Below are 12,410 nucleotides of genomic sequence, written 5' to 3' on the forward strand. Positions count from 1 at the left end.
TGTAGAGATTTTTATGAAACACTTACTTGCTTACATTAGGCTACTTTTTATTTACCTGATAATGTCTGTAATAATTTTTATTCTGAGTTAGAGTATGTCTCGTAGCTCGGTGTGCTGCTTGGCAAAGGCCTCCTCTAGCTCTTTCCATTGAGGTCTGTCGTGGGCCACTCTTCTCCAGTTCGGGCCCACTGTGAGTTTGAGTTCATCCTCCCATCTTGTTCGAGGTCCGAGGACATGACTACTACACCTAAGTTATCAAAATATGATCTATGAAATCCCTCCCGACAACTATTTGACAAGACTTTACAAACTAGTTAAAGAGTTCCATGCAATTAACGATTTCGTGGTTGGTCCCATAGTAGAAGTTGTTCAGTATAATACCAAAACCTCCCTGGCAACGGAAATGCACTTATTTTTAAGCCATCCTGTATATTATAGTATGTCTGGCAACCCTAGATTACATGTTACATGATTTCATGTGATGTTCACATGTAACAAAAATGCTTTTAGCACATCATTTATTTATTTATTTATTAGAGCTTTTCATTATTCTACAGAGAATTAAGTATATGAATTTGATACATATATTTTATGTATTATGTTATTTTTTCTTCTGTAGACCCTTTCTGTAGACCTTTCCTTCTGTAGAACTCTTCTTTTACCCTTCTGGGTAAAAGGAGGAGGCTTTTACCCAAGCACATCACATCACATCACATTGCAAGTGGTTAGTAGGGTTTTTCTATCCTGGTAAAGCCATTAGAAGTGACAAACAAACTTGCCTAATAATTAAGTAAGTATAAGTTATCATTGTTAGAATTATCTGGACAGATATTTTTGACTGTAGAGCCTTGGATTGTAAATTTATTGTAATTATTAAAATAAATTATATGTATAATATAAAAAAAAACATGAATAGCAAAAAAAAAAGTTAATATAAAGAAAACCCTAGGGAGAGAGGGTCAGAGAGTCTTGTGACCCTTGGTGGTGGTCTCGCACCATGCTATAGAAAATGCTTATCGTATCTAAATGCCTTAATGTGTCATCCTATCATCCTAACAAAATTCATAAATAAACATATTATGAGTAATCTTGTTTTATCATCATGTATCTTTTTTTATGCCTTCTTCTTATAATAGTGTTTTGCCTTAATGGCATCTATATATATAATTTTAGGTAATGGCATGGCTTAATTTATACTGGCATCTATGTATATAATTTTAGGTATATGCAGGTGCAGATTGATGTGTTGATTTTATTATTTTATCATATGGCTTTATTACATGACACTGGATACAAAGTTATGGAGATTACAATACAATTTGTTGATTGAATAACCTGATTTATGATTTGATAAAAACTGGAAAATTTCATAGAAGGACCCTTTTAATTCTAAGTTAAGTATTAACAATGTCCATGATACATCCATACTTTTCTTAAACAATATAAATAAATTATTGTAATATAGAATAGAAACATATTTATTGTATATCTTTTTGTTACAAGTTATGTCCGCTTAGCAGGTGTAGGTAAAATTACATATGTCTTAAAGATTTAAACTATGTGTATATTTTGAATATTAGGTTATGGAGGAATTCAGAATTCAGTCATAACAAAGGAGCCCAAGGAGGGATTTAACGCTTGCTGACGCGTTTACCCCTCCCTAGCTTATCTATATATGGCACTTCCCCGATTCTTGTGCTGAGCAACATTGGGTTGAATCGGCCGTATCTTGTGTACGTTGGACCTGGTGTATCTAACCTTTGAATGCACAGTTTATCCAGTCTCTGTATCATAAGATGGTGTAGAATTGAAGATCATGTACTCTTAAGTGCCATGGGTCTTCATAAATTATGGTAGTTATGGTAATTTTCCTTAAAAGATTGCATTTCCTTTACAGACAGTCAATTTCAATTCATTAATTAACTCAGTTTTGTCCCAATTGCACCTCAAACATACAAAATGTCTCTCCCCTGGCCTGTCCCTTTCCCCAGGTTTTATGATAAATCTGTAATTATATCCAGATTCCCTTGAATCCGTAAAATTTGGTAATAATTTATAAATTAAAATAAATATTGATTGTAATGTTATTAATAAAGTCCTTTAAATTTTTCATTTTCATGAAAAATATTTATGACAAATTTTAGGTCCCATATTCTGTCTCCTACCCAGGCCATTATGTAACTGTCAAAAATTGTGTTTTTGATTTTAATTATTGGGATGATTATTATTATTAAGCCATTTCGTTTCCCATCTCAGGTTATTTGCTTTACTGTTTATTTGTTTCATTATCATTTTTTTGGATAGGAACCCCTGTCTGGGTATAGGCCTCCTCCAGTTTTATCCAGTTTTCTCTGTCTTTTGCTTGGTTTATCCACTCTTTTCCAGCTGTAGCTATGATGTCATCGCTCCATCGCTTAGCAGGTCGTGCTTGTCGTCTTTTTCCACTGGGACCTTTCCATCTAGTTACTTCTGCTGTCCATCGCTTATCGTTGTAGCGTGCTACATGGCCAGCCCATCGCCATTTTAAGCGTAGACAGTAGTGTAGGGCGTCAATTAATTTTGTCTTCTTCCGTATGGATTCGCTTCTTATTTTGTGAATTTTCCTTATTTTTAGAAGGCTTCTCTCCATCGCTTTCTGGCAGTTCACTAGTTTTGTTTTTATACTGTTGTTGTAGGTCAACGTTTGACAGCCATACGTAAGGGTCGGTAGAATACATGTATCCATTACTGTTTTTTTTAGGTGGAGCGGATAGTCACCTTTTGTTATTTCTTTCAGGGACCAGTATTTTTTCCAGCTCATCTTTATTCGGCGGTCTACCTCTTCTTTTTCGTTATCTTTTTCGAAGGATATTTCTTTTCCTAAATATATGTATTTATTTACGTATTCTAGTGTCTCCCCTTCGAGTTTTATTATATATGCGGATTATTATTGGGATTACAGTATCTTATATCAAGGCCAGGCCTATGGAACTCTCCGCGCGAACTCGGATTTACACCTACAAATCGCCTCCCGTTCACGGTAGAAAAGCAAGCCAGTTGGTTGCCACACGCGCTCACGCACGCACGTCACCGCGCGCCGCACTTGCAATTTTTACGATAGTTACAAGCTACGTAGGTACTTACTATTGAATTTCTTTCATTAAACATGTAGTGTTTATTACGACAAATTTATAGTTACAAAGTAAAACAGTTGTAAATGAATGAATTAATGACTAAAATACATAATTTAAGATTTAGATTTCATTTTATTTCACTCCGTTGTTAGAAATGATAAATACCTATTGGTATACCTATTGGTATTTATCATTTCTAATGATTCTCATGATAAATACCTCTTGGTGTTTATCATTTCTAAGCGTCGGCAACCCTAGCGTTGTGCCGGTGCGCGCGGTGCGGGGAGCGGCCCGTCGAAGGTCACTCCATTGTATTTTTGTGTAGGTATCAAAACGGTAGGTATTTGCGTTTTCTTTGAGAGATAAGTATCTGTTCGTAAGAACTATTATATAATCTGTGTCAAGGCATCTTAAGATACCTTATAACATCTTATAATATAGCTCGGTATATTACGATATATTTTGGTATATTTCGTCTCTATCATAATGAAGGTGCTAGACAGAGAACGATATATATTTTGGTACCGTTGTCGTGTGTGGTTCTTAGCTATACTTTAAGATATATTTCGGTATAATAAATATATTAATAATGGGTCACTCACGTATTTTAAGTCGAAAAACGCTCTACATGTTGCACTCCGTACCATTATTAATATATTTAATATAGACATACATGACAGACAGACAGCTGACAGACATGTCTCACGGAAGTTTTGTTATATTTCGGTATCTTACAGTATGTATATTAATATATATAGGGGTCCCTTTGTTTCATAATTCTGAAACCGGTAACTTTCAGGATTTTCCTCAGGTTATCCTATACATGCGTTAGGTTAGGTTTGGTTTATGGCAATCCTGAAAAGTTACGCGTTTCTGAAAAAAAAAAAATTATGACTTACGAAAATGTGGACAAACAATACATTATGACTTAAAACTATATGGAAAACAATAGAGACCCTAATATATATTATCGCTCCCTCTGTAACGGGCTATATGTTATAAATGCAAAGGGTCATTACCAGTCTGCTGGACGATATCAGCATGTCAGTTAGAACAAAAATTTGACAGTTCCGAACAACTGACAGGCCGATATCGTCCGGTGGACTGGTGATAGGGGCCCACTGAATATCAGTCCGCCGGACGATATCAGCCTGTCAGTTAGAAGAAAAATTTAACAGTTCCGAACAACTGACAGGCCGATATCGTCCGGCGGACTGGTAATCAGTGAGCCCCTTTAATAAATATCATCATTCTTAAGCGAGGTTTAGACTAGCAAGAACTTGCATGCAATTTAAGTTACATTGCCGACTACTAAAGTAAACTGTATTCAGAAGTTCTTGCTAGTCTAAACCTCGTTTTACTTTCGCAGAGTTGTTTATAGACTCCTAAGGCCAGGATTACACTTGTAAGTTTTACTTACGTAAGTAGGGACAAAACTATTTGCTAGAATGAGATAACGATATTCATATCTCATTCTGTAGTATAGCTATGTCCCTACTTACGTAAATAAAACTTACAAGTGTAATCCTGGCCTAAGATCTAGAAGCAGTTGTTTTGTTTTTGAATATGGAACATTTAGTTACTCAATAAAGTAGTAGGTTTTAGTAGATTATTTAGTTGGTAATAATTATTTTTTACAGGCCTTTAAGGCCACAGCACACCGGATGCGTGCTAAAATGGTTGAGCCACGCACGTCACGCGAGCGGTGTGCCGTCTCTCATAAGGATCTGTATACAGGGTGGATTTTCTTTTTGGGTCTGTGAGGGCAGCTACCGGATCCTGCGCTGCCACGCGAAAATGGTCTTGGAAGACCTTCCTTCAATTTCTAATTAATAAAGATTGGCGTTTACAGATTTTGGAAAAAACATACAGGGTGCCAGAAAAAGGTAAATTTTGACAAACTTTGTTTTTGGTGCCAATCTATCCCATTCCTATCCAGGATCAAAAGCTTGTATGGGCCAAAAAAAAATTTCCGCCTAGAAAAACCACAACTCGAGGAAAACTTCCTATACAATTTGTATGAAAATGAAAACTTAAAAGTGAAATTTTATTCACATTTTTTTGATATTTTGAATGTTCAAGTTTGAGAACAAATCAAATTATTTTATTAAATATTTTGATTTGTGTTTTTTAAGTAGTCACACTACTATTACAGATGTCTATTACAGTGTTTAATTTATATATAGTAGTGTGACTACTTAAAAAACACAAATCAAAATATTTAATAAAATAATTTGATTTGTTCCCAAACTTGTTCATAGATGGCAGCACCAGTCTCTCTCGCTACAACGTAAATCCGTAAGGAGTTCGTTTAGGAGGTGCAAGCGCGCACTGCTTGCCCTTAGAGCTGGTCAAAGACGCCTAGTCTTACTAAGATGGCATATAGTCGAGAAATTCGGACGGGCACCGCCGTGGCGGGGTGGCCTAGGGGTTCATGGCGTTAGCCGCGATAGCTATAGACGCCGGTTCGAATCCGGCCTTCACCACTGGAGGGCTTCGTCACTTTTTCTTTAATATATGACATCTATTACAGTTTTTAATTTTGAATGTTGTTACTGTAATGTCTTCATACAGTGTTATGGTCCTTAAACGTAACTAGACTGATTGGCGAGATAGAAAAATGTGAATAAAGTTTCACGTATCCTCCATAGTAAATGTATGAAAAAAGTTTTCTTTAATTTGAGGTTTTTTTAGTACATTACCTTAAGTTGACCCCTAGGAAAATATTGTTACTGAACAGGAATGGAACCAATTGGCATAAAAAATTGCACGTGAAAAATAAAAGTTCATTTTCATACAAATTGTATGGGAAAAGTTTTCCTCAACTTGTGGCTTTTCTAGCTGGAATTTTTTGTGGTCCCATACAAGCTTTTGATCCTCGATAGGATTGGGATCGATTGACATAAAAAAAGGTTGTCAAAAATTACCAAAATCTGTAAGAGAGAGAAAAGACCTTCCCTCGATTTCAAGTTAATGAAGATTGGCTTCATTAACTTGAAATCGAGGGAAGGTCTTCTAAGACCGTTTTCGCGTCAGCACGGGATCTGGTAGCTGCCCTCACTGACCCAAAAAGAAAATCCACCCTGTATATTACAACGTGCACATCTGCGCACATGCACCTGTGCAAAGGCCTTAAATGTGCAAGACGCATTTAAGGGATGTTTCCAGTACGGAAACCTTGAAAAACATCTAAGTTTTCCAAGCGGAATGTTTCTTAAATGACGGTAACTTTCTGTCCAACCATAAGTATAGTCTGCATCTTCTTAAATGACTTTCGCCTAAGACGGTAATCTGTTAAACAAAAGCCATTGTTCCTTTTATGCGAGCGGTCGCCCATTGTGTACCATTGTCTCTGACAATGGCACGCGCCGTAGCACGCGTTCACACTCAATGACACACCATGGGCGACCGCTCACACAAAAGGAACAATGGCTTTTGTTTAACAGGTTACCGTCTTAGGCGAAAAAGTAATTGTGAAGATGCAGACTATAATATGGTGTGTCAAATTGCCGATAGAAGAATCTATGCTCGGCTTCTTTGCAACAAAATATTGTTTCTTTTAATTTGTTTGATGTACAGTTAGCTGCAGAGAAAAGGCACCCCCCCTGCATACAAAGTTCTGTAAATTGGTATGGACGTGGGGTACCTTTTCTCTGCAGCTGAGACTGACAGAAATGAAAAAACTTAAAACTTTTCCACTTCTCTAAAGAAGGTTAGGAGGCACGTGTGATTAGTGATGTGACCATGTGATTTTTTGTCAGCAGGTATAAGAATTCCTACAAGTTTGATAGTTCCTATCTAACGATAGTGGAGCTTCAATGAACATTACAATTGTGCTTTTAGAACATAGGGACGCGGTTTTTGTTAAAGATAATGATATCGGATATTGAAAGTAGGTATGTATAGTCAAGTGCAAAATTATGGGTGCACTCATCATACTCAAAAATATGTCCCCATAGCTCTTATGTCAGCGAATTAAGAACTATGTGACATATTTTTTAATAAGTTGTATGCACTCATATTTTTACACTTGTAGCAGGTATTTCACTTTCAAAAAACTGTTCTATTGTGATGTCTGCCAGTGACAGCGTGTCGAGAGGAAGCAAACAAGAAAAACACCGCGAAGGAATAATAACGCGGTTCGTCGCTGCGGGTTGGTGAGATATAAAAACGAAAGTGCACGGCGATAGTGAAAGTTTGATGTGGTGTAGGCAAATATTACTCGCTTCCAGGCGGAGATTTGTGCGTTCGCCTCTCGGTTCCGAAATGGGATAAAGCTTGCTGAAAAGCGCGGATACACTGGCGTTTCGCAGACTCCTCTCTTTGCACATACATTATGTAGCCAACACCGGTGGGACGTGTGTTTGACGGAGCCAGGCTGAATGGAGGAGGCCTTGACATCTGACACGTGTACACATCCAGCTCGGCTTGGGATATGAAAGGGATATCTTTTTTGTTTAGTTCCTCGTTGTAACCTGCCAGCATCGTTGCCTGGTTCATTTGAATACCCAGCGTGGAATACGGGAATTGTTTTTTTTTTTCTGTAGTTTCTTTCCTCTTATTTTTCTATGGTAAGTATATTGGTAATGGCTTGTCAGATGTGTGCTAGCTATAATATATATTTTGGTATATTACGATATATTCTGGTATATTTCGTCACTCCCACAATGTAGGTGCTAGACAGAGAGCGATATATATTTTGGAATCGTTGTCGTGTGTGGTGCTTCGCTATACTGATGTGTCTGTATATTATCTCTCCGTTTGTGACGGGCTTCAGTAAACATAAATTCCAAAGTTGTACGGATATTCGCAAAAGCTATTTCAAGTTGAAATCCTACGACTGAATCGAACAGCTATAACAGGCGGCCATAAAACAATGCATCGAGCACGTGTTTACACTTTCGAGTTCACATCCAAGGTCGTACGCATTTGTAAAGGATGAGCCCGTGTAGGTTGGCCGGTGAACAAATACCGGTTACGTAACGTTGTCCCACTTCCCACGGTTATGGATTATCTTCTGACTTCTGACACTTGTGGCGAGCTATCGGCATCATTTGGACTTTGGGGAAAGTCAATTATGCTTATAATTATAATAAGAATACAGTAATAGACATTAAGAATGCTTAAATAAACATACGACATCATGCTTAAACATGTTTGCACCATAACCTGAAAACATGATGAAGGCAATCTAGGGAAGGCAAGGGGAAGTAAGTACATCGCTTAATTGCTTATCATAAATCTTCCCAGTTTATATGAAACAAGAAGCTAGTCACATCCATGCTGTACAGGGAAATCACAGAAGTAAATCTATGCAGGATCAGATTCAAAAGGACCCACGCCGCATACGCCAACCAAACCGAACCCTAAATACCTATAAAAAATCTCTTTGTGTATGAACCTGAATTGGTTTAGTTGCGTACTTTATTGATAGGATCGCTATTGTTCAGAGTAATGTAAATATCCACACTCCCCAACTCGACTCGACTTTTGCCTGAGGATTTTGCGGATTTTGGTAGTTTCTAATGCACAGACACAGATTGAAAATGTCTTCTGGCGTTAGTTGATTGGAGGATTCGGAGTTTGGAGGCAGGGACAAGTAAATTCATAGATTCATGAGAGAAGATCTATGTAATTGTATCTTTTCTTGAATAATGTGTGTCCACACTGCTCTTTCGTAATTCCAGTGTCTCAGATGCGAAGGTGCATTGTCATTGAAACCGGTATGACGTTACGCTGATTATTTATGAATGGGCAAGCATTGTGGAATTAGTCATTTATCTCGGCATGTCGTTTACTCACAATCGTGTTAGATAGTTGTCGATAAGGAGACACGTGGTTGCGAGGTCGACGACCCTACATACTCGTGTTCGCCGACAGCTCGGTAATAATAATAAAATGTTTCCGTGCGACTGGTTCAAGGGCGAGCCGCTGATATCGGCGCCCGCTATATTTAGATTTAGCTGTGTATTGTGGATATGTATTGCTACACTTGTCTTATGTTTTAGCACGCTCGTTTTTCTTCTCTACCTGTTTTCGCTCACGTAGGTTTTACCGAACGTTTCGATCCAAAGCCCGTTGAAAATGCTTATGTGGCACACCTTTGACAGGTGTAAATAATGTATTCACACCTGTTTCTCGTTTCACATGCCGTGCTAGCAGCGGCGGCACTCACTAGCGACAGTATATCATTCGACATTAGGCGTACCTACATATATATTAGTAGTCTCTTCTTATCCATTTGGAATTAGCTCATCGGAGAAGTGATCGATTTCCTATTCTCTCGTATTTAGGGCGATACGTGGTGCGTAGTGCAGCCGGGGTAAATTTCGCTCTCGCTTTCGTATCGCAATAGAGGCAGTGTGTACATGAAAACGAGATGAATGGGCCGACGGAGACCGTTCGTTCCGAGTCCGTAATGTGGATTTCGTAAAATCAATGCGAACCGTCTCGGGCCCGCGTGCGGCCGATAATCGTGTCATTGTGTTGTGCTTGGATAATGGGGACGGCCCCGATCGTCTACCGCAACTACGAGGGGTCACTGACCGTTTAACTGCTTTAATGTATTAAAATTTCACTTGCTTCATACCGAGACTGATTGATATTCTATGGTATAATAAAATGGTTTATTTTGGAGTAACAGTGCTCAGGGCAGGTGGACAACTCATGAAGATTGGTTGACAAAAAAGTGTTTATAGTAGGTACGATCACGAAACAAGGTGACGGCTCTCAATGCTACAGCATCCGAGTGTTGTGCAGCATCTGCAATGATGTCTCTTCTGTGAATCTTGAAGTATCCAACATGAAGCACCTTGCATCATCGTGATTCGTATCGGCGGAGTGAGACGTCACTGGCACGTCACACGGCTGCATTCATTCATACAATATGTTGAATGTTGTAATGGGGTCGTTAAACCGACCTGACGTCACATAATTGCCGGCTCCCTTCGCCACTCGCCAGTTGAAATCAAAACGACGGAATAATAACAAAACAACGAGGGAGGCCTTTGTAGGTCAAGCACATTATCAATACCAACTATTGTTTCAATTAACGCGATAAGAACAAATTGTTCGTCATGTCGATGACAAAACAGGATATTAATGTGTGTTGTAAACAAATAATTTTAATTTAGTATTTTATTTATCTACTTGAACGTAATAAAATGTGCTATGATGCAATGATTTCCGTTCCAATGTCTAAGGGTAATGTCTATTCTGATTGCTAGGTCGAAGCCTAAGCGACGAGTTCAAAATAGTGTGTTATTAGGTCAGCCTTCTATTATTATCTCAATACGACCTACAATTCAAGTCTTAGTGAATTGGTAATCAGTAACCGAGCTAATATTGCGACACCGTTTTCGTCAAAAGATGTAACATGGAATAAATGGACTTCAATTATCATGTCATTTCTAGTCCCGCAATCTACTATTCTTATGACTCTCTAGTTTAAGATCAGGTTTTGTAGGACGTTATTAACTCAATTCTTATCTTGTGTCATTCCTTGGTATTTACGGGTGTTGATAATTTCATACTGGCCATGGCTAAAGTGGAAACTGGCTTTAAGCTAACCTCGTCGAGATACTCGTAATGAAATGTTTGAAAGTTAAGGATACTTTGCGTAATCTGTAATGACGTAGAATTGAGTCGATCGTATTAGCGGCGTTTTCGCCGAGAAATCCAGACGTCGAATGAAGACGAATGGTGGCATACCGTATCCAGCGAGGGGTGAATATTTCTTTAATCCATGAGTTGTCGGTACATAACGGGGCGCGCGTCTATACATAGTGTACATCTACATTGAAAGGTCACGACCGCCACTCTTTATGTACTCCAGATAGTAGGTACCTATAGGGAGTTCTTTATTGAACCGTCTTGGGTGAAAAGGGGTCGGTTTATTAGGTCAGTAACACTTGTAATCCGTGTTTACACTTGTAGCGTCTTTGAAGGACGAGTTTGACTATTTAAGCTTTAAATGAGGAAATAGTTACTTAGTGTAGTTAGATGGTATCGTTTTAGACATTGTCATTACTTTAAGAAATTATACTTGACAACGGCTTATGTTTACCACGTGCATAATTCAAGTTTAGGGCGTAAAACTTAATGTTAGCTTTGTAGTTAGTTTAGAAATTGTCCTTCAATTACATTCACACCGGTATGCAGCAATTCATTCATCGTCTTTATCGATCACTCGATCATCACCGATGATCAACGGCTAATGATACCATTTGATATCCAATTAGACTTCACCTTCACCCGCTTCCAAGGAGATCTCCCAGTCACCTTTACGTGACGTTATGTGCTGTAAAGTTTACTAGGACGATTAGATAGTAAACAAAGAATGTGTCGTGTCGTTTAAGATCGGAGTGCAAGCCACCTGTTGCCCAACATCCGCAGCACCTAGTTACTGCGAGCTTGACATTCACGGGGCGCTCGTGACGGCGCAGACCGAAATAACTTGCCGTAACCGACCGCATAACACGACGTAATACTCTTTCTATTTATAGAGTCTTATAATTAAATACACAGACATTTGTATTTACCAACCGCTAGTCCGTGACGCCATTGCGGATTGCGATACGAATGCGCGTCGCCGCTGACTGACGGCCGACCGATGCTGCAAAAGTATATGTTCGGAAAAAAAACATCTTTTCTGAATAATAACTCGGTCCGTTTTTATTAGCACCGTTATAATTAAATGACATAACACGGGGACCGGTGTAAAAAAGTAGACAAAAGCAAGGTGTCGCTCTCGCGCCCGTTACTTCAGGCACACGTCGACGGAAGTCGGAACAGATGATTCGATGAATACGGTTTACGTCCCATTGTTGTAACTCAAACTCGTATAAAAAGTAAACCGGTCAGCAGACCTTTTATCGCTCCTCGCAGGAGCCGATGAAATTAAGTAATAATAGTAATAACAGTCAATCTCATTCATTTTCCCTTTTACTCGCAACAATATATGGGCTCGAGTTTTTTTGTAGATACGCAAAGGGATACCCCGACGGCGTTTTATGTAAAGGAAGGCAAGGTTACACTCACACATTTACATAGTAGTGTGTCGGCGTAAGGTGCGTTTGTATTGGAGGGAATCCCCAACTTTTTACAAACACAATCAAAGTTATGTAATGTTTGCTCGTATCCGCCGGCGCACGGGCTGCTACCGTTGTTTGTACGAATGCCGATGTTACACATAACTTGCCTCTTGTATTAGTCATAGGTCATTAACATTACCGTTAAATGGTGTTTACATTTTTACATTCAGGGTAATACATTGTTTTACCTTGACTTCGGAATTTA

General features: G+C 38.6%; 1 protein-coding gene across 1 annotated transcript in view; it reads left to right on the forward strand.

Moving 5' to 3' along the window:
* Window positions 1-12,410, forward strand: part of LOC134754059 (trithorax group protein osa) — a 135,408-nt gene that overhangs the window by 1,698 nt on the left and 121,300 nt on the right. The window lies entirely within an intron of this gene.

The sequence above is a fragment of the Cydia strobilella genome, chromosome 1 (assembly GCF_947568885.1).
Source record: "Cydia strobilella chromosome 1, ilCydStro3.1, whole genome shotgun sequence".
In the NCBI taxonomy this organism is placed as follows: Eukaryota; Metazoa; Arthropoda; class Insecta; order Lepidoptera; family Tortricidae; genus Cydia; species Cydia strobilella.